Raw genomic sequence first — 23,618 nt, forward strand, 5'->3', positions numbered from 1 at the left:
CTGACCAGGCAAGACCTGGCCTCTTACCATCCTGTACCTTCTCCCAACCCCTCCCCAGGCCTCAGATTCATTTAATTTTTCTCATTGGATGAGCTCCTCTTCCATGCCATACTGGGGAGTTGGGTGAATGGGCAGACCCAGCCCCTACTGCCCGGCTTTCCAGGTCAGGTCTTAGCACTGTCACTATACTCACAGGACCCAGGGCTCTCATCTTCACTGCACTGATCCTAGTTGTGATTTCATGTCTATTTAATTAATGTCTGTCTCCTCCGTCTGAACTAAATTTCCATGAGTGTAGAGACCATTTCTCTTTTCACCCACTGCTGTGCACCTGGCCTCCAGTACATGGCCTGGAATGGAACGGGCACTTAGTAATTGTTGGATGGATGGGAGGAAGGATGAATGAAGTCAAAAGGGAAGAAGGGAAGAAAAAGGCCTTCCTCAGTTGCTGAGGGGTCCTCAGTCCTTGAGACCCCCCCCTTATCAGGATCCTGGAACTGGAATTCTACAGGAGCAGAGCAGAGTTTTCCCCAGGAGGAGTCTGCGCGAGTTCAGACCTGCCATTTACAGCATTTCCCTGTGGAGGTCTGGCTTCCTTGGGATCCCTGCCGGCTGGCCTGGCTTGACCCTTGGCCTTTCTAACAGCACCTCTGCACGTGGGCATGATTCTCTCTTCCTTCCACAAGGTTCTAAGCTTTAGGGGCAGGAATTGTACCTCCTCTTTCATCTGAAGTTTCTACAGGTGCAACTCTCTCCTATGTACATTGCTCCTCTGCTTCTTCCACTTGGAGAGGCTCTACCCCCCTTATCCAATCCTTCCATCCTCAAAGGCCCAGCTTAAGCTCCACCTCCCCTTCAAAGTCTTCCCAAGACGCTCCAGCCAACAGTGCACAGAGAGTCTTTGCACAAAAGCTTTACTGCATCTCACCTTAGATTTCACTCTGTCTGATGACTGTCTTTGCTTGTGGAGTCAGGTGTCTCCCCTTTCTAGGGTGACCAACTCTTCCTGGTTTGCCTGGGATGCTCCTGATTTTGGCACTGAAAGTCCCAAATCCCAGGAACTCCCTTGGTCCTGGGAAAACCAGGACAGTTGGTCACCCTAATCCTTCCCCCAGCCTGGCCTACCCACCCCAAGTCTGTTAAGCTACTGTCAACTTGAAATTCAAGACTCAACTCAAGAGTTACTTCCTCTAGAGAGATGTCCCCTCCTGGGAGCAGGAGAGGTCTGCTCTGCCAGTGTAGGCACTGCTCTCCTGTGATCCCCACAACCGTGGGTCTCTCCAGGTCATGCATTTAACATCCCTCGTGTTCCCCATGGCACACACAGGCACTCAGGAAAGATTCATCAAACAAGCAGGAACGCTAGGTGTTATGAGTCAGGTTGAGTCCCCTAAAAAGATGTTGAAGTCCTAACCTGTGAATGTGACCTTATTTGGAAATAAGGTCTCTGCCAATGATCAAGTTAAAATGAGGTCATTAGGGTGGGCCCTAATTCAAAACAACTGGTATCCTTATAAAAAAGGGAAAATTTGTATACAGAGATAGACACATAGTGAAGGCGATGTGAAGAGACATAGGGAGAAATGGCCATCTAAAAGCCAAGGAACACCTGAGGCTACCAGAAGCCAGGAGAGAGGCCTAGAACAGATCTTTCCCTAACAACTCAGAGAACACCGCCCTGCCAACACCTTGATTTTGGACTTCCAGCCTCCAGAACTGTGAGAGAATAAATTTATCTTATTTAACACCCAGTCTGTGGTACTTTTTACAGCAGCCCCAGGAAACTAATTCACTAGGGTTCAATTAGGAAATAATTATATTCTCCATTCCCCCTTCACCCCATTACAGGCACAAACCTGCTCCTTGGGGCGCGAGCCTCAGCTGCCCCTGGATGAAACCTTGGAGGCCCCATAGCCTATCTGCTGGCTCTCAGATAATAAACAGTCTTCAGGTCCAATTCAGCCAGAAGAATAATCTCATGTTAGTAACTAAAAGGTAAAATAATGTTTAAGTACTCCAAATCTTTGCCCCTCCCATAGCCCAGGCTTCTCTGGCAGCCTGGATTGGCAGGGCTGGTGGTGTGAGTGGATTGTAATCGTCTTTTTCTCCATTTTTCCTCCCTGCCCCCTCCCCTGGTGCCAGAGGCATGGACTGATCCCTAAAAGCATGGAGAGGGAAGTGGGGGGAGGCCTTATGTAATCTGACTTTGATTTTTCCCATCTGGAAACTGATGTTTCATACTGACCTTCTCTGAGTTGGCTGAAGTTCTGAACTGATTATCCTTCTCAGGGACACTTTCGTGAAGGTTCCTACAGGGAACCCTTGACGGCACTTCCTGCGAGGGGTGATGCATTTGCTTAGGTGGTGAGGTGGGCTGTGGGCACCTTCCCCATGGCACTAGGTCTCCAGAGTCCAGCTCTCCTGGGTTGTCTTGCCTCAGGAGGTTCCAGTGCAGCCAGGTGGACTTCTCACCTCTGTTACCCCAGATCAGGAGCCAGAGCCTCTGTCTTTGAGATCCCTTGGTCTTGTGTCACACACTAGCTGAGAGTGCCCCTAACTCTGGGGGACCCAGCATGCTCTCCAGGCATCCTCCCTAAATCCCTTCTCACTAGACTAGAGGTGAAGGGTAGGCCACCTCCTGCCTTTCCCATGAGATGTAGGACTCATAACACACGCACAGCCCTCTCTGGAAAAAATCTTTCATGACTTTGCCTTCAGCCCTCTAATACCCTTAAAGTGTGTTAGGCTAAGTACTACATAGGTGGTCTGCACCTCACTTTTCGATGTGGAGGAATAGCTCCTATTCAATTTGTTTTGCTTTTTTTTTTTTTCTTTTTGTTCCACTAAAAGGAACTTGGGCTGGAGTATGGAAAGGAGAAGATGTATAAGATGAGCCTGGAGCATCGGGCTCTGCCAGAAGGTAAGGAAGGTCTCTAAGAATGAAGGCAACATGTGAGAAGACAGAGGAGACAGTGTGAAGGGTCCCAGGGGTCAAATCTGGGAGTGAACATCACAATGAATAGTGAAAGGGACAAATTTTAATCCATGGAAGGAAAAAAGAATTCTTGAGTCCATACTTATGCTAAGAGAGAGTTACAGAAACCAGAGGTGTGTCTGTAGTATTTTCTATTTTTTCCCTCAACTGCTTTCACAGACAGGAACTCTCAGTTGATCCCATCCTGCCCATTTTTCACATGGAGACACTGAAACTGGAAAGATGCAGTAAATTTCCAAGATGCTGAGTGGTCTATTCAGTGACAAACCCAGGACCAGACCCCAGACCATTGCTCATGACTCCCCCAGCTGGCGGAAGACCACGAGGGGCCACTGCTCCAGGTATGCCTCTGCCCTGGGTGGGGCAGCTCTATCTCCTCCCCTGAGTCTGGCCACCTCTTTATTCTCCTGGGTGCAATGCCCTTGGATCAACCCTCAGAGGATCCCACCACTCTCCCATCTCCCAACCCCCAAGCCAAAAACTTATTAAGCAACCGCCTGTCACGTCTACCTTAATAAATAAGAATCTCTTTTCAGCTTCTTTGTCTTCCTCACCTTGGGGCCCACCTCCAGTAACCACACTGTCAATTACACCTCATGTCTAGCAAGGCCAGAGCTAATGAAAAGCAATAGAGAATTCACTGCCTTTTAATGAGGGAAACATGGCTTTTACAGGGAACAATTTATTGGGCCAAATCCCCCCGTCCATCACCCAGGGGAGTTGCTGCCTTTTAGTACCCTGCGTTTGTTACCGTGTCAAGCGCCGTGTAAAATTGCCAGCCAAGCGCCGAGGTGAAGGCTCTGACTCAATTTACAGGGTGACATCTCTCATTTCCCTCCTCAGATCAGTAAGTGATCCTGGCAATGATATGCATAGAAATTAATTACTCCATCCCTCCTGCTCCCTGGCAGCCAGGAGTGGGGCATGGTCCCCAGCCAGAGGAGCTGGGCTGACAGGCCACTGACCTTCAGCATTTCTAGCTTTGTCCTGGCAGGAGTATAGAGGGGAGACAGGACCACACTGCCAGAAAAGGAAAAAAAATACATGAGAGGAGAGCATTCTGTGTGCTCAGCCTTGTTGAAGGTCAAGAGCAAATACTAGGTCTATCACTATTTCCAGGGGAGAGGGGGAAGCAGGGGATGCAGGAAGAGCATCCCAGGCTGAGATTCAGGGACTGTCTAATCTACCACTAATTTTCTTTATGACCTTGGGCATGCCACTTTATCTCTAAAGTAAAGTGTTTTAAACAGAGTGATTCCTCGATGTTCTGCAGAAATAGACCGCCCCTTCCCATCCTCTTCCCTGCCCTTCTCTGGATGATATATTAGGTTACTCTCAGTCATTCGGTTTTAGGCTCGGTTGAGCTATGCGACCTTGGGCAAGTCCCTTCACTTCTCTACACTCTAAAGAGTCTTATGGTTCATGATCTACTTCCAAAGATGGTTTTGGGAGTCAAATGAAATCAAGTTGCCTTAAAATATAAGGTCACATAGTTTAAATTCTCATCTAGGGTTAGCTCGGAGGAATTAGGAAAAATGGCTGTTGTGAGGAGCACTGACCAAGTGTTCCTGTCTTAAAGTATCTTCCACACTTGTTGTCATATCTGAAATTCCATCACTAGAGATTCATTTCTTTGAGTCTTAAGATATCACTTAATAATGTTAGTTTTTATCAAGGATTCGCTCACTCTGTTTCAAGTAGCATACTTAGATCGATCACCATCACACTTACATAGATAATCACAGCAAACCTGTAAAGAAAATATTATTGCCATTTTATTACATTGGGGCTCTGAAGGATATATTAGCTGGCCTAGGCCACTATGTAAATAAAGAGGACAGAATTTTAAAAAAATCAACTTACTGAGGTATAATTTGCAAACAATGAAATGCATACACTTTAAGTGTATGAGTGATGAGTTTTGATACAAGTATACACCCAGGGAACTGTTACCACAATCAAGGTGTGAAACATTTCCGTGACTCCAAAAGGTTTCCTACTCCAGTCCCAGGCAAACACTGACCTGCTTTCTTCACCATTCATTAGATTTGTCTTTCTTTTCATTTTGCAAAAACAAAATCATATAATATACATAATTTTGTACCTGGCATTTTTAAATCAGCATAATGTTTTAAAAAGTTTATCCATGTTTTTGCATGCATGAGTTGTTACTTTTTATTGTTGAGTATTTGTTACCCATTCACATACTAATGGACATTTACATTTTCCCCAGTTTTAGGCAACTATGAAAATAATTATTATGAACATTTGTGTACAAGATTTTGTGTGGATGTATGTAGCTTTTTCATAGATTTCTTAGGATTTTCTAAGTTCTCGACCATGTTCTCTGCAAATAAAGACACTCTTACTTATTGCTTTCTAATCTGTAAGCCTTTTATTTCTTTTTTAAATTGAAATGTAGTTGATGTACAATATTATGTTAGTTTAAGGGGTACAACATAGTGATTCAACATTTAAATACATTACAAAATGATCACCATGATAAATCCATTAACCATCTGCCCCATACAAAGTTACTAGAGTATTATCAATGTATATTACATTCTTGTGACTTATTTATTCTATAACTGGAAGCTTGTATATCTTAATTCCATTCACTTATTTTACCCATTGCCCCAACCCCTTCCACTCTGGCAACCACCCCTTTGTTCTCTGTATCCATGAGTCTGTTTTCATTTTGCTTTGTTTGTTTGTTTTGTTTAATTCCACAGGCAAGTGAAATCATATGGTATTTGTTTTTCCTTGTCTAACTTATTTCACTTAACATAATGTCCTCTAGATCCATCTATGTTGTCACAAATGGAAAGATTTCATTCTTTTTTATGTCTGAGTAATATTCCATCTTCTTTATCTATTCATCTGTCCATGGAATGGGCACTTGGGTTGCTTCAATATCTTGGCTGTTGTAAATAATTCTGCAATAAACATAAGGGTGCGTATATCTTTTTGAATTAGTGTTTTTGTTTACTTTGGATAAATACTCAGAAGTGAAATTGCTGGATTATATGGTGGTTCTATTTTTAATTTTTTTAGGAAACTTCATATTGTTTTCCATAGCAGTTGCACCAATTTACAACCCCACCAAACAGTGCACGAGGGTTCCCTTTTTCTTCACATCCTTGCCAACACTTGTTACTTGTCTTTTTGATGATACTCATTCTGACAGGTGCAAGGTGATATTTCATTGTGGTTTTGATTTGCATTTCCCTTATTATTAGTGATGCTGAGCACCTTTTCATGTACCTGTTAGCCATCTGTATATCTTCTTTGGAAAATGTCTATTTATGTCCTCTGTCCATTAAATTTTTTTTTTTTGTATTGAGTCGTATATTTTGTTCTTTCTATTTTTTGGATATCAACCCCTTTTTGGGTATGTCATTTGCAAATATCTTCTCCCATTCATTAGGCTGCCTTTTGTTTTGTTGATGGTTTCCTTCACTGTGAAAAAGCTTTTTGGTTTGATTTAGTCCCATTTGTTTATTTTTTATTTTGTTTCCCTTTCCTGAGAGACAGATCCAAAAAATATTGCTAAGCCTGATATGAAAAAGCATACTGCCTGTGTTTTCTTCTAGAATTTTTACAGTTTCAGGTCTTACATTTAAGTGTTGAATCCATATTGAGTTTATTTTTGTATGTGATGTGAGAAAATGGTCCAGTTTCAATCCTTTGCATGTAACTTTCCAATTTTCCCAACACCATGTATTAAAGAAAGTCTTTTTCCTATTGCATATTCTTGCTTCCTATGTTGTAGACTGGTCATTTAAGCACAGATTTATTTCTGGACTTTCTTTTTCTTCCATTAATCTGTCTGTTGTTGTGCCAATATCATACTGTTTTGATTACTGTGGCTTTGTAGTATGGTCTGAAGTCAAGTACCATGATACCTCCAGCTTTGTTCTTTTTTTCTCAAGATTGCTTTGGCTGTAGGGGTCTTTTGTGGTTTCATACAAACTTTGAGGTTATTTGTTCTAGTTCTGTGAAAAATGCCATTGGTATTTCAATAGAGGTCATATTGAATATGTATATTGCCTTGGGTAGTATGGTCATTTTAACAATATTAATTCTTCCAATCCATGAGTATGGTGTATCTTTCCATTTGCTTGTGCCATCTTCAGTTTCTTTCATCAATGTCTTATTATTTTCCAGAGTACAGCTCTTTCACCTCCTAGGTTAGATTTATTTCTCAGTACTTCATTATTTTTGATGCAATTGTAAAGGAGTTTTTCTTTTCTTTTTTTTTTTTTAACATCTTTATTGGGGTATAATTGCTTTACAATGGTGTGTTAGTTTCTGCTTTATAACAAAGTGAATCAGTCATACATAAACATATATTCCCATATGTCTTCCCTCTTGTGTCTCCCTCCCTCCCACCCTCCCTATCCCACCCCTCCAGGCTGTCACAAAGCACCGAGCCAATATCCCTGTGCCATGCGGCTGCTTCCCACTAGCTATCTACCTTACTACGTTTGTTAATGTGTATATGTCCATGACTCTCTCTCGCCCTGTCACAGCTCACCCTTCCCCCTCCCCATAATCTCAAGTCCGTTCTCTAGGAGGTCTGCATCTTTATTCTTGCCTTACCCCTAGGTTCTTCATGACATTTTTTTTTCTTAAATTCCATATATATGTATTAGCATACGGTATTTGTCTTTTTCTTTCTGACTTACTTCACTCTGTATGACAGACTCTAGGTCTATCCACCTCATTATAAATAACTCAATTTCGTTTCTTTTTATGGCTGAGTAATATTCCATTGTATATATGTGCCACATCTTCTTTATCCATTCATCCAATGATGGGCACTTAGGTTGTTTCCATCTCTGGGCTATTGTAAATAGAGCTGCAATGAACATTTTGGTACATGACTCTTTTTGAATTATGTTTTTCTCAGGGTATATGCCCAGTAGTGGGATTGCTGGGTCATATGGTAGTTCTAGTTGTAGTTTTTTAAGGAACCTCCATACTGTTCTCCATAGTGGCTGAACCAATTCACATTCCCACCAGCAGTGCAAGAGTGTTCCCTTTTCTCCACACCCTCTCCAGCATTTATTGTTTCTAGATTTTTTGATGATGGCTATTCTGACTGGTGTGAGATGATTTACATTGATTTTTGAATGTTAAACTAGCCTTACATTTCTGGTACATTTTTGGTAAAAATCCCCCTTGGCCTTTGTGTATTGCCCTTTAAGAAAAAAAAATTTTTAGTATGCTACTGTATGCAATTTATTAATAATTTGTTAAGGATTTTTATGACTATATTCATGAGGGATAGCCAGTAGAATTCTTTTTTGTAGTGTCTTTAGTTTTGGTGTCAGGGTAATTTTGTCTTCATAAAATGATTTGAAAAGTATTCTTTCCTCATTATTTTCTGAAAGAGTTTATGGAAGATTGGTGTTATTTCTTCCTGATATTTTCTTTGTGAGAAAGTTATTATTATCATTATATTAGTAATTAAATCTCTTTAAGAGATATAGGAATTTTTAGATTTTCTATTTCTTCAGTAAGTTTTAAAATTTTTTAATTTAATTTAATTTTTATTATTTTTTATTGACATATAGTTGATTTACAATGTTGTGTTAATTTCAGGTGTACAGCAAAGTGATTCAGCTATATATACATACATACACACATATCTATTTTTTCAGATTCTTTTCACTTATAGGTTATTACAAGCTATACAGTAGGTTCTTGTTGGTTATCTATTTTATATATAGTAGTGTGTATATGTTAATCCCAAACTCCAAATTTATCCCTCCCCCACCTTTCCCCTTCACTAAGCATAAGTTTGTTTTTCTATGTGTGTGGGTCTGTTTTGTACATAAGTTCATTTTTATCATTTTTTCAGTAAGTTTTTATCATCTGTGTCTTTCAAATAATTTTTCTACTTTAAGTTGTTGAATTTATTGGCATCAAGTTACTCAATATCTCCTTATTAGTCTATTGATGTCTGTAATATTCGAGCCAGAATTTTAACACGATTGTCTGACTCCAAAGTTTATGTTCTTTCTCCTATGCAATCCTATTCCTGTAGTGAAATGCAGTCTTCCTGGGACCTCCATTTATGACATACTCAGGAAGAAATACCTTAAGAGCAATTGAAAGCCAGGTGAGAGCCAGGTTTGCTGGAAGAAAGTTCATGTGTGTGTTTAATAATGAATTAGGGTCAAAGAGTCCAGGGAATTAAGCTGAGGAACCTCAGGAAAGATAGGACTCTGTGCTTCTAATGCAGGGGGTGTGGGTTCGATCCCTAATCGAAAGATCGAAAGAAAGAAAAGAAGAGGTAATCAAGGCACAAACTTGGACTGCATAAGCATACCAGGTTTTATATGCTACAAAGGGTGGATGTGTGGGTGGGTGGGGAGAGCAGGGAAAGAAGAGAAAATGCTGCTCAACTGAACGTATGCACAGTATTTTGAGTTGGGCTTGTCTATGGCAACAATTCCTGGATGATGATTGAATTTTTTTCACAGTTTTCACTACTTATTCCACTACAAAACTGTTGCTTTCATAGTATATGTTGACAGCATGTAGCTTTAACTTGGCATAAATTTACTTACGGAGAAGCCACCCTCCTCTCTTTCTATCAAGCTGGTGGAATTTTCCTTTTACCACAGAGACTAGGATGCTAGATATTTGCTTTCCCAGCTTCCCTTGCAGCGAGGAGTGGTCTTGCAACCAGTTAGAACATAAAGAAAAGACTGTTGGAGGACTTTGAGAGGAACACTTTTCTCTTTTCCTCCTGATGAACTCTCACAGTCCCACCCTGGCTTCTTGCCCTTTAACTTGGTTATATGAAGATGGGATGCCTGGGGCTTGGAGCAGTTGTCTTGAGACTATGAGGCAACAAACCTGGGTTTGGAAAGCCAACATGCACCAGACAGCAGAGAAGAAGGAGAGAAAGAACCTGGATCCTTGAGAATATCCTTGAATCTCTGAACCATCCCTGAAACCACCTATTTCCTGGCTTGACGTAAGATAGTAAATGTCTTTTTTTAAAAGCCACTGTTATGTGAGTATCTGTTATTACAGCCTTATTATCTTAACTGATGAACCTATTAGGTCTGTGTCCATTCAGTGGTCTCACTTGTCACCAAGACATCTGTAAAATCAGAAAGGTAGGCACTCTAATCACATAGCTGTACTAAAAAACCCAAAATGGCCCAGAAAATGCTTATATTAATATAATTTTAAGATTATGAACAAAATGAAGACATGAATTTACATTTTTCTCCTAGAGAACTTCAAGACCTTATAAGTATATATCCATGGTACTGGTCTAAAGACCCCAGGATGGGAAGTCTTTTCTAGAGATGTAGATTTTGAAAGTAAGAATTTTGTGAGGTTGTTGGAAATACATAACTTCCTTCTTTTATTCATATCATCTCTTGCCACTTTCTCCAGAGCAGTGGCATAGAACCTGCAAGCCACAAGGGGACATAGCACTTACAGCAGGGTGGGGAGAAAGAAAAATGGCTTTCTCTTGCAAAGACAGCCTTCTTAAGAGAAGACCAGCTCAGGGGGATAGAGGATCAGTGAGATGAAAAGGGAGAGCTGCAACTACATAGAGGAGGAAACCCAAACAGCCATAAGTCTATGAAAAGAAAGTTAATCTCTCTAGTAATCAGATTAATCAGAGAAATGCTGGGAATGAAAATTAAAACCACATTTTGATACTATTTCAAAATATTATCCAATATATTATTACAGAAGAAAGAAGTGTTATCACACCAATGTTTGGTGAGGATATGAAACAATTCTAACTCACAGTACATGGCCAGTGAGAGGGTAAAGTGCCAACACCACTCTGGAGAATAATCTGGCAATATCTAGTAAAGTTGAAGATATGTAAACACTTATACCCAGTAACCCACTCCTAGGTCTACACTCTACAGAACCTATTTCAGATTGTACATGAGGGCAAATGTACGAGAAGCTTCCTAGGAGCACTCTTTGTAATAGTGAGCAATCAGAACTACTCTAATTATTCATCAAGAAGGAAATGAATTAATAAACTGTTGTGTATTCACTTAGTGAAATCCTACCAGGCACTAAACACAGATGAGCCAGTGCTTCACCACTGTTGATTGAGGGAAAAGAGCTTCAGGAGACTGGTACAGCATATCACTGTTTATATGAGTTTAAACCCTGCAAAACTAAACTGTATGCCTGTGTGGGCACATGCATTAATAGTGTAAAGATTTACATGGGAATTATCCAAGTGTAGGATAGTTCCTGCTTCTCTCGTGGAGAGAGGTAAGCGAGATTTAAAAGCAATACACAGGGGACTGCAAATGGTTTTGTCACATTTTATTTCCAAATAGGGTGGTGGTGTATGAGCCTTCATGACCTCTATAACTTTTTGAGGGCTGAAAAATTTTACTAATACTTTTTTTAAAAAGAAATAGAAGCAAAGAATATTTGCATGGGGAGAAGTCCTGAGGGCTTGATAGTAGAAAGGTCAGTGGTGAGGGCTGGTGCCTCACAATCAGAAACCTGTGTCTGAATCTCAGCTCTCCTGCTTACCAACTGCGGTGTGATTTGAGGGGCAAATTAATTAACCTCTCATGAACCTAATTTTTCCCAGATGCAAAATAAGAATAATGACATTTACTCTTACATGAATATGGTCAGTTCATTAATTAAATAAAATATTTAAGAACCAGTACAGTGCCTGGCACATTTTTAGGGAGATTACACATTCTGGTTTATCTGGGACAATTGGATTACACCTGCTGTCTTAACTGGAAGGTCCCTTTTCAACCTCAAAACTGTCCTGATTTGGAGGATAAATGATACTGTCACCTTACACATTGTAAATACTCAATGTACTAAATTCGTGGTAGTCTCCTTTCTGGTTTTCAAGTCCTTAGAACCAGCAAACATTCACCCTTCCTCTCTTTTCAAATGTCTTTTTTACCCCATCTGTGTGGTGGAAGCTTTAGACATCCCTCCATTAGGTTCAGAGTCCCTAATCTACTGGGTTGAATTGCTGTAGGATTCCTGCTCAAATTCCATTAAGCACTAGGATTGGAATAAGCTGTAAAGTTCAGAATTGTTAAGAGCAAAATGTGAGGAAACATATTAATGGCAAAGAGCAAAGAAATTGCTGAAGAAAGACAAAGAAAACTTTTATTGAACATTTAATGTGTGCCAGGCATTTTCTAAGTTTTTTACATGTATTGATTCTTTAATTCTTACAGATGAAGAAACTGAGGTCAAAGCATGACATGAACTCAGGCCATCTGACCCTAGAGTTTGCTATTAATCACCATGCCCTACTGCCAGAGATTCTGCTATGAAGTAACATAATCAAGTTTTTTTAAAACACTTAATCCAAAACACGACAGTTCAAATGGATATTGTCCTTCAGAGTGGCCTGTTGGAAGGCTCTATGAATGTTCCCACTGTGTGAACTCTGCTCAGCATGACTGGAACCTCCTTTGGGAATTCCTATCAGAATTTGGGCACAAGTCATCAAATATCTTCTGTTTTCTTGTCTTTTAAGGTGGCTGTGATTTTTCCAAAATAGTCAAAAGTCACTTAGAAATGCAAATTAAAATCATAATAAAATACCACTGCAAACCCACCAGATGGCTAAATTAAAAAGACTGATAATACCAAGTGCTGATGAGGATGTGGAGCAACTAGAACTCCATATCCACTGGAAGGGGAAGTGACCAAAACTGGTGTGGACATGCCTGTGTCCTAGGTGCTTTAGGTGGGACATGGAAGTAATTCAGGTAGTGGCTTTGCCTTTTCTGTGGCTGGAAGGAGAAATCATCTCCAAATAGAGAAAGGGAAGCTTGTGAGCATCTGCAGTTTCACTGAGCTTCCACAATAGTGGAAATAGCAGGTTCAGGACCTTGGTCAGGCCATATGGGAAGTTTTGCATCTTTGTCCAGGAAGATTTACAAATGAGCACAGGTTCAAAGGAGAATGACCATGTATGGCCCAGGGTAGGCCAGGCTGGATAGCAGTCTGCCTTTCTGGCCCATGAATTATCTTTGGACATTCCTCTTCCCACACATAAGCACCACCTCCTCCTGGTGAGACAACCCAAAGTCCCATCTAATTACTGAATCCAAACTCAAGACTAACACCTTTGGGTGATGGACTGTCCTTGCCACATGTCTGAATGTGATTGTATTGAGCTGATGGCAAATCATCTCTCCTCCCCACTTCCTCACACTCACAATATATAATAAAGAGCAGAGTACAATAGAAACTTCCATTTGAGGAGGGAAGAATGGGCAGCATTGTGCTGCCCAGGCAGTCCCTGGTCTGTAGCAATGGTGGAGTCCTGCTGGGTGGGCCTGGAGAAGGGCTTTTGTCCTGGAGGAAGTTCCCTGAGTAGATCTTGGTTTGACTTCTTTGTTCAGTGTTCTTCATGGTCCCTGACTGCATTTTCTAAGATGTTCCTTCTTGTTCATTATCCCCCATGACCACATCTGAAGTGGGCGTAGGTGTGAATGCATCCCTTGGGTGCTGTCCAACTTTCATAGCCCTCATTCTGATCATACAAGTTTGGAGACCCTATTATAGGATTCATACAGTCAGTGGTCTTTTTAACAGTTCAGTTTCCTTAAAAACTTCTGGTCTATTTGCTTCCATTCAAATTTGCATGATAGGAATCACAGCCAAACTTCTACACTGGACAGAGTTCTTAGACCTCTTTCCATGCCTGTCTTTCCCAACTTAAAGAGGGCCATATCATGGACCTCTCAAAAATAGGTTTCAGTGGAAGGCAAAAGCCTAACTCTTGCTATTTTTGATCAAAGAGAAGTTGACTTTTCCAAATATGTGAACTCTCAAATTTCTGAGGTTATTTTTTTAACATCTTTTTTGGAGTATAATTGCTTTACAATGGTGTGTTATTTTCTGCTGTATAACAAAGTGAATCACCTATACATATACATATATCCCCACGTCTCCCCGCTCTTGGATCTCGCTCCCACTCTCACTATCCCACCTCTCTAAGTGGACACAGAGCATGGAGCAAATCTCCCTGTGCTATGTGGCTGCTTCCCATTAACTCTCTATTTTACACTTGGTAGTGTGTATATGCCCATGCCACTCTCTCACTTTGTCCCATCTTACACATCCCCCTCACCATGCCCTCAAGTCCATTCTCTATGTCTACCTCTTTATTCCTGTCCTACCCCTAGGTTCTTCAGAACTTTTTTTTTTTTTTTAGATTCCATATATATGTGTTAGCATATGGTATTTGTTTTTCTCTTTCTGACTTCACTCTGTATGACAGACTCTAGGTCCATCCACCTCACTACAAATAACTCAACTTCACTTCTTTTTATGGCTGAGTAATATTCCATTGTATATATGTGCCACATCTTCTTTATCTATTCATTTGTCAGCGGACACTTAGGTTGCTTCCGTGTTCTGGCTATTGTAAATAGTGCTGTAATGAACATTGTGGTACATGACTTTTTGAATCATGGTTTTCTCAGGGTATATACCCAGTAGTGGGATTGCTGGGTCGTATGGTAGTTTTATTTTTAGCTTTTTAAGGAACCTCCATACTCTTCTCCACAATGGCTCTATCAATTTACATTCCCACCAACAGTGCAAGAGGGCTCCCTTTTCTCCACACCCTCTCCAGCATATACTGTTTGTAGATTTTTTGATGATGGCCATTCAGACCAGTGTGAGGTGATACCTCATTGTAGTTTTGATTTGCATTTCTCTAATGATTAGTGATGTTGAGCATCCTTTCACGTGTTTGTTGGCAATCTGTATACCTTGTTTGGAGAAATGTCTATTTAGGTCTTCTGCCCATTTTTGGATTGGGTTTTTTGATATTGAGCTGCAGGAGCTGCTTGTATATTTTGGAGATTAATCCTTCGTCAGTTGCTTCGTTTGCAAATATTATCTCCCATTCTGAGGGTTGTCTTTTCATCATGTTTATAGTTTCCTTTGCTGTGCAAAAGCTTTTAAGTTTCATTAGGTCCTATGTGTTTATTTTTGGTTTTATTTCCATTTCTCTAAGTGGTGGGTCAAAAAGGATCTTGCTGTGATTTATGTCATAGAGTGCTATGCCTATGTTTTCCTCTAAGAGTTTTATAATGTCTGGCCTTACATTTAGGTCTTTAATCCATTTTGAGTTTATTTTTGTGTATTGTGTTAGGGAGTGTTCTAATTTCATTCTTTCCCATGTAGCTGTGCAGTTTTCCCAGCACCACTTATAGAAGAGGCTGTCTTTTCTCCACTGTATATTCTTGCCTCCTTTATCAAAGATAAGGTGACCATATGTGTATGGGTTTATCTCTGGGCTTTCTATCCTGTTACATTAATCTATATTTCTGTTTTTGTGCCAGTACCATATTGTCTTGATTACTGTACCTTTGTAGTATAGTCTGAAGTCCAGGAGCCTGATTCCTCCAGCTCCATTTTTCTTTCTCAAGATTGCTTTGGCTATTCGGGATCGTTTGTGTTTCCATACAAATTGTGAAATTTTTGTTCTGTTTCTGTGAAAAATGCCAGTGGTAGTTTGATAGGGATTGCCTTGAATCTGTAGATTGTTTTGGGTAGTATAGTCATTTTCACAATCTTGATTCATCCAATCCAAGAACATGGTATACCTCTCCATATGTTTGTATCATCTTTAATTTCTTTCATCAGTGTCTTATGGTTTTCTGCATACAGGTCTTTGGTCTCCTTAGGCAGGTTTATTCCTAGGTATTTTATTCTTTTTGTTGCAATGGTAAATGGGAGTATTTCCTTAATTACTCTTTCAAGCTTCTCATCATTAGTGTATAGGAATGCAAGAGATTTCTGTGCATTAATTTTGTATCCTGCTACTTTACCAAATTCATTGATTAGCTCTAGTAGTTTTCTGGTAACATCTTTAGGATCCTCTATGTATAGTATCATGTCATCTACAAACAGTGACAGCTTTACTTCTTGTTTTCTGATTTGGATTCCTTTTATTTCTTTTTCTTTGATTGCTGTGACTAAAACTTCCAAAACTATGTTGAATAATAGGGTTGAGAGTGGGCAACCTTGTCTTGTTCCTGATCTTAGTGGAAATGGTTTCAGTTTTTCACCATTGAGGATGATGTTGGCTGTGGGTTTGTCAAATATGGCCTTTATTATGTTGAGGAAAGTTCCCTCTACACCTGCTTTCTGGAGGGTTTTTATCATAAATGGGTGTTGAATTTTGTCAAAAGCTTTTTCTGACTCTATTGGAATGATGACATGGTTTTTCTCCTTCAATTTGTTAATATGGTGTATCACATTGATTGATTTGCATATATTGAAGAATCCTTGCATTCCTGGAATAAACCCCACTTGATCATGGTGTATTATCCTTTTAATGTGCTGTTGGATTCTATTTGCTAGTATTGTGTTGAGGAGTTTTGCATCTATGTTCATCAGTGATATTGGCGTGTAGTTTTCATTTTTTGTGACATCTTTGTCTGGTTTTGGTATCAGGGTAATGGTGGCCTCGTAGAATGAGTTTTGGAGTATTCCTCCCTCTGCTATATTCTGGAAGAGTTTGAGAGGGATAAGTGTTAGCTCTTCTCTAAATGTTTGTTAGAATTCGTCTGTGAAGCCATCTGGCCCTGGGCTTTTGTTTGTTGGAAGATTTTTAATCACAGTTTCAATATTAGTGCTTGTGATTCATCTGTTCATATTTTCTACTTTTTCCTGGTTCAGTCTCAGAAGATTGTGCTTTTCTAAGAATTTGTCCATTTCTTCCAGGTTGTCCATTTTATTGGCATATAGTTGTTTGTAGTAATCTCTCATGATCCTTTGTATTTCTGCAGTGTCAGTTACTTCTTTTTCATTTCTAATTCTGTTGATTTGAGTCTTCTCCCCTTTTTTTTGATGAGTCTGGCTAACGGTTTATCAATTTTGTTTATCTTCTCAAAGAACCAGCTTTTAGTTTTATTGATCTTTGCTATCGATTCCTTCATTTCTTTTTAATTTATTTCTGATCTGATCTTTATGATTTCTTTCCTTCTGCTAACTTTGGGGATTTTTTTGTTCTTCTTTCTCTAATTGCTTTAGGTGTAAGGTTAGGTTGTTTATCTGAGTTGTTTCTTGAGGTAGTATTGTATTGCTATAAACTTCCCTCTTAGAACTGCTTTTGCTGCATCCCATAGGTTTTGGGTTGGTGTGTTTTCATTGTCGTTTGTTTCTGGGTATTTTTTTGAGTTCTTCAGTGATCTCTTGGTTATTTAGTAGTGTATTGTTTAGCCTCCATGTGTTTGTATTTTTTACAGATTTTCTCCTGTGATTGATATGTAGTCTCATAGTGTTGTGGTCAGAAAAGATACTTGATACAATTCCAAATTTCTTGAATTTACCAAGGCTTGATTTGTGACCCAAGATATGATCTATCCTGGAGAATGTTCCATGAGCACTTAATAAGAAAGTGTATTCTGTTGTTTTTGGTTGGAATGTCCTATAAATATCAATTAATCCATCTTGTTTAATGTATCATTTAAAGCTTGTTTCCTTATTTATTTTCATTTTGGATGATCTGTCCATTGGTGAAAGTGGGGTGTTAAAGTCCTCTACCATTATTTTGTTACTGCCGATTTCCCCTTTTATTACTGTTAGCATTTGCTTTATGTATTGAGGTGCTCCTATGTTGGGTGCATAAATATTTACAATTGTTATATCTTCTTCTTGGATTGATCCCTTGATCATTATGCAGTGTCCTTCTTTGTCTCTTCTAATATTCTTTATTTCAAAGTCTATTTTGTCTGATATGAGAATTGCTACTCCAGCTTTCTTTTGATTTTCATTTGCATGGAATATCTTTTTCCATCCCCTCACTTTCAGTCTGTATGTGTCCCTAGGTTTGAAGTGTGTCTCTTGTAGACAGCATATAAACGGGTCTTGTTTTTGCATCCATTCAGCCAGTCTGTGTTTTTCAGTTGGAGCATTTAGTCCATTTACATTTAAGGTAGTTATTGATATGTATGTTCCTATTATCATTTTCTTAATTGTTTTGGGTTTGTTATTGTAGGTCTTTTCCTTCTCTTGTGTTTCCTGCCTGGAGAAGTTCTTTAGCATTTGTTGTAAAGCTGGTTTCGTGATGCTGAATTCTCTTAGCTTTTGCTTGTCTCTAAAGGTTTTAATTACTCCATCGAAGCTGAATGAGATCTTTGCTGGGTTGAGTAATCTATGTTGTAGGTTTTTCCCTTTCATCACTTTAAATATGTCCTGCCACTCCCTACTGGCTTGCAGAGTTTCTGCTGAAAGATCAGTTGTTAACCTTATGGGGATTCCCTTGTATGTTATTTGTTGCTTTTCCCTTGCTGGTTTTAATATTTTTTCTTTGTGTTTAATTTTTGATAGTTTGATTAATATGTGTCTTGGTGTGTTTCTCCTTGGATTTATCTTATCTTGTATGGGACTTGGATTTATTTATCTTATCTTGTATGGGACTCTCTGCGTTTCTTGGACTTGATTGACTATTTCCTTTCCCATATTAGGGAAGTTTTCAACTATAACCTCTTCAAATATTTTCTCAGTCCCTTTTTTTTCTCTTCTTCTTCTGGAACCCTTATAATTTGAATGTTGGTATGTTTAATGTTGTCCCAGAGGTCTCTGAAACTGTCCTCAATTCTTTTCATTCATTTTTCTTTATTCTGCTCCATGGTAGTTATTTCCACTAATTTATCTTCCAGGTCATTTATCCTTTCTTCTGTCTTCATTTATCCTTTCTTCTGTCAGTTATTCTGCTATTGATCCCTTCTAGAGAATTTTTAATTTCACTTACTGTGTTGTTCATCATTGTTTGTTTGCTCTTTAGTTGTTCTAGTTCCTTGTTAAACGTTTCTTGTATTTTCTCCATTCTATTTCCAATATTTTGGATCATGTTTAGTATCATTATTCTGAATTCTTTTTCAGGTAAACTGCCTATTTCCTCTTCATTTGTTTGGTCTGGTAGGATTTTACCTTGCTTCTTCATCTGCTGTGTATTTCTCTGTCTTCTCCTTTTGCTTGACTTATTGTGCTTGGGGTCTCCTTTTCACAGGCTACAGGTTTGTAGTTCCTGTTGCTTTTGGTGTCTGTTCCCAGTGGGTAAGTTTTGTTTAGTGGGTTGTGTAGGTTTCCTTGTGGAGGGGACTGGTGCCCGTGTTCTGGTGGATGAGGCTGCATTTTGTCTTTCTGGTTGGCAGGACCACGTCCGGTGGTATATTTTGGGGTGTCTGTGATCTTATTGTGATTTTTGGCAGCCTCTCTTCTAATGGGTGGGGTTGTGTTCCTGTCTTTCTAGTAGTTTGGCATAAGGTGACCAGCACTGTAGCTTGCTGGTCATTGAGTGGAGTTGGGTCTTTGTGTTGAGATTGAGATCTCTGGGAGAGCTTTCACCATTTGATATTATGTGGGGCCAGGAGGTCTCTGGTGGACCAATGTCCTGACGTAGGGTCTCCCACCTCAGAGGCTCAGGCCTGACACCTCGCAAGAGCACCGAGACCCTGTCAGCCACATGGCTCTGAAGAAAAGGGAGGAAAAAAAGGAAGAAAGAAAGAATATAATAAAATAATTTTATTAAAATAAAAAATTATTAAAAATAAAAAAGTAATTAAAAAGGAAAGAAAAAAGAGAGCAACCAAACCAAAATCAAATTCACCAATTACAACAAGTGCTAAAAACTACACAAAAATACAAACAAACAAACAAAAAAGTGGACAGAGAGAACCCTAGGAAAAATGGTAAAAGCAAAGCTATACATACAAAATCACACAAAGAAGCATACACATACACACAAAAAGAGAAAAAGGAAAAAAAAATATATATATATATAAAAGGAGAGCAACCAAATCAATAAATAAATCTACCAATGATAATAAGCTCTAAATACTAAACTAAGATAAACATAAAACCAGAAACAAATTAGATGTAGAAAGCAAACCCCAAGTCTGCAGTTGCTCCCAAAGTCCACTGCCTCTATTTTGCAATGATTTGTTGTCTATTCAGTTATTCCAGAGATGCAGGGTACATCAAGTTGATAGTGGAGATTTAATCCGCTGCTCCTGAGGCTGCTGGGAGAGATTTCCCTTTCTCTTCTTTGTTTGCACAGCTCCCGGGGTTCAGCTTTGGATTTGACCCCACCTCTGCATGTAGGTCGCCTGAGGGCATCTGTTATTCACTCAGACAGGACAGGGTTAAAGTGGCAGCTGATTAGGGGGCTCTGGCTCACTCAGACTGGGGAGGGGGAGGGGTACAGAATGAGGGGCGAGCCTGCGGTGGCAGAGGCTGTTGTGACGTTGCAACAGACTGAGGCACGCCCTGTGTTCTCCTGGGGAAGTTGTCCCTGGATCACAGGACCCTGGCAGTGGTGGGCTGCACAGGCTCCCAGGAGGGGAGGTGTGGATAGTGACCTGTGCTTGCACACAGGCTTCTTAGTGGCTGCAGCAGCAGCCTTAGTGTTTCAGGCCCATCTCTTGTGTCTGTGCTGATAGCCGCGGCTTCTGCTCATCTCTGAAGCTCATTTAGGTGGTGCTCTGAATCCCCTCTCCTTGTGCCCCCTGAAACAATGGTATCTTGTCTCTTAGGCAGTTCCAGACATTTTCCCGGACTCCCTCCCGGCTAGCTGTGGTGTACTAGGATCTTCAGGCTGTGTTCACACAGCCAACCCAAGTCCTCTCCCTGGGATCTGAACTCCAAAGCCTGAGTCTCATCTCTCAACCCCCACCCAGCCTGGCAGGTGAGCAGACAAGACTTTCAGGCTTGTGAGTGCTGGCCAGCACTGATTCTCTGTGCAGGAATCTCTCTGATTCTCTGTGCAGGGATCTCTCATAGGATTCTGTCAAATCCTATGACCTTGGGTCCTCATCTTTACTAGCTGATAGCAGAGGACAGAAGGCATGGAGAAGAGGAATGATGTCTTCTCTCTTAAAAACTTAGAAGTGGAATACACCAACATCCTCTCATAATTCACTGGATAAAACTTCCACATGGCCATACCTAACAGCAAAACATGGCTGGCAAATGGAGTCAGCCATGAACCTTAATAGAAAATAGGGAGACTGGATGTTGGTGAACAGCTAGTGATTTCTGCCAAGGGACCAGGTTGGGCCACATAGGAAGTTTTGCATCTTGGTCTGGTCCTTTTGAAAGGAAGAATGACAAATGAGCACATCCAGAGAAGACTAACAATTCTGGGACTAGGACACTGTCAAAGACACTGTGGCTGAGCTTCCCATTTAGAAGGGATTTGCTAAGAGACTCCAAAGTTTAAGAACCCACCTTATTAAAACTTGCTGCTCAAAGCTATGCCTCATCCAAGACAGAGTATCAGAATGTTGATTTCATGGGTTCCTGTCCCTACTCCCTGTGAGTAATCCTGTCCTGATCCAAGTGGTAGAGCTCCTGGCCCTTGATACAATGCTTCTTGTATCTACTGATTTTCCTTATGCTCCATATCAGCTCAGGTTGGCCTATTTAGCAACTAAACCTGATGCAGAATGTCTGTAGGGGGCTGAGCTTAGTTTATAATACTGGGGCAGTTTGAGATCAGAGGCCTTATAACAATGATAATAATATCTATTTTTTTTTTACTGAGCACTTACTATATGCCCGGCACTTGGTAGACATCTAATTTAATACTTAAGATAATCTCATGAGGAAGGTATGTCCTTAGATGAATGGTTGAAGGAATTAGACCATTTAACTTAGAGAAGAGAAAATTTGGGTTTATCTGCCAACTGTTTTTAAATAACTGAAGGACTGTTGTAAGGAAGAGGGATATATTCACTCTTTGTTGTCCTTCAAAACAGAAATGGTACCTCAGACATTGTAAGCCATTGACGGAGTTGGGCTTCATGTAGGGATGAAGTTTCTAGCAGTAAAAGCTGACTGAAGTTGTCCAGGCCAGCTCACCAGGTGGTAATTTCACACCACTCTGAAGAGTAAAGAATCACATTTTGGTCCTTGGAGGGATGGGGTTGGGAAACTCAACCATCCATCCATCTATCCATTCATCCATCCATCCATCCATCCATCCATCCATCCATCCGTTCATCTATCTATCCATACATTTTTGTTTGCGTGCTTTCACCAGTTATCCACTGAGGCCCAAGAACTGTGCTGGGTGTTAGCTGGGTATGGTGGCCTTTAAGGACCCTCATCACTGAGATCTCTGACTCTGAACCTATAATGTAGCCTTCACATTGGGTCTCCCTATCTCAAGCTTCTCGGCACACCCTCCAGAAAAATCTACTGTAAGCTGTCTTCTTAAAAGCAGCCATAATTTAAGGCTCATCTAAATTAAAAGAAGTCAGTTCTGTTAACTACTGTACGTTATCCACTTGGATGAATTGTGGGAAACAGCAATATGAACAAAATCAAAGAAAGCAAATAGTTTTATTATACAATACATTACTGGGGACTAAGGATGCCGCTGAGTGGAGGCCTTTAGGGATCTGGTTTAATGAATTCATAAAGTTCTCAGTAGCACATCCAGTGCTCGTGTATAGATAGATGTCCCTGAGGTAGCTGAGCATAAAACATTTTCACAAGCAGGCTTAAATAACTCCAGTCCTGTCCATAGGATTTCCCTCATTTGGGAGACCAGGATTCTACAACAGTTTCTTCTACTTCATGTCCCTCGGCACTTGGGAAAGCCATGCTTCCTCTCTGACCTCAGGGTCCTCATCTGTAGTCTAAGAGGACTGATTAAAAGGATCTCTAGGGACCTTCCCAGCTCCAAGAGTCCATGATTCTATCATTTATACACTCATCCAGCAAATCCTGAAAACTACAGTTTATTCGGTGTCTGGATTATAATTTCTAGCCTAAAGGAGGTCCACAATCACTTAAATATATTCTCTTAGAGACGATCCTCTAAGCAGTGTGATGTTCCTTTTAAGGAAGTGCATTGGAAGTGGCAGGTCTTTGGTGGAAGGCTCGCTTTGGGAACCAGGCTACAGCTAGCCATCTGGGTCAGACTCAGGCCCCAGGATGGACTTGCCTCAAACAACGTCTGTATTTCTCAGCAAATGATGTTACATAGAGAGGAGCAGAAATGGAGGAGGCTCCCAAGAACTTGAAAGAGGTGGCAGGAAAAAGCTGAACGTAACGCATAAGAGCTGAGGCAGGAAGACAGGCTCTGGTTACTTCTCCTCTATCAGGAGCCTCCACTTTGGCTGCACAACAATCACACTCTTTTTTCATTTGTGCTTCCAACCAATCCAGTAACTGAAAGGCATTCTAAAGCCTCCTGTCCACCAGAGCATTGCCCTACATGATTCAATTAACCTTTATGGTGGCTTGGGAAGTTTGTGCGATAGGAGAGCCTTGTCTTAATTGGCAGCCTGACACAGACAATAAAGTTTGATCAGCTGAAGAGGGCATTGGGGACATCATTAGCTTCCTCTACCGAAGACTACGTGGTGTGTAAAAGTTGTTTAATTTATGCCGGAGAAGGTAGGGAAGGGGAAACCTGGTTTACATTTCCTGAATTTTTTGCTTATTAAATATTTCACTTCCTTACTGTAAGAGTCAAATGGGCTCAGTATTTTGGTGTCTGTGCAGCTTCCCACATAGATTTTAATGCTCTGTAATCCACCAAATGATCATTTTCCTGTTATTAAAACTTTGCATTTCACAAGAGGTATTTTGG

This window comes from Orcinus orca, chromosome 15 (assembly GCF_937001465.1).
Source record: "Orcinus orca chromosome 15, mOrcOrc1.1, whole genome shotgun sequence".
In the NCBI taxonomy this organism is placed as follows: Eukaryota; Metazoa; Chordata; class Mammalia; order Artiodactyla; family Delphinidae; genus Orcinus; species Orcinus orca.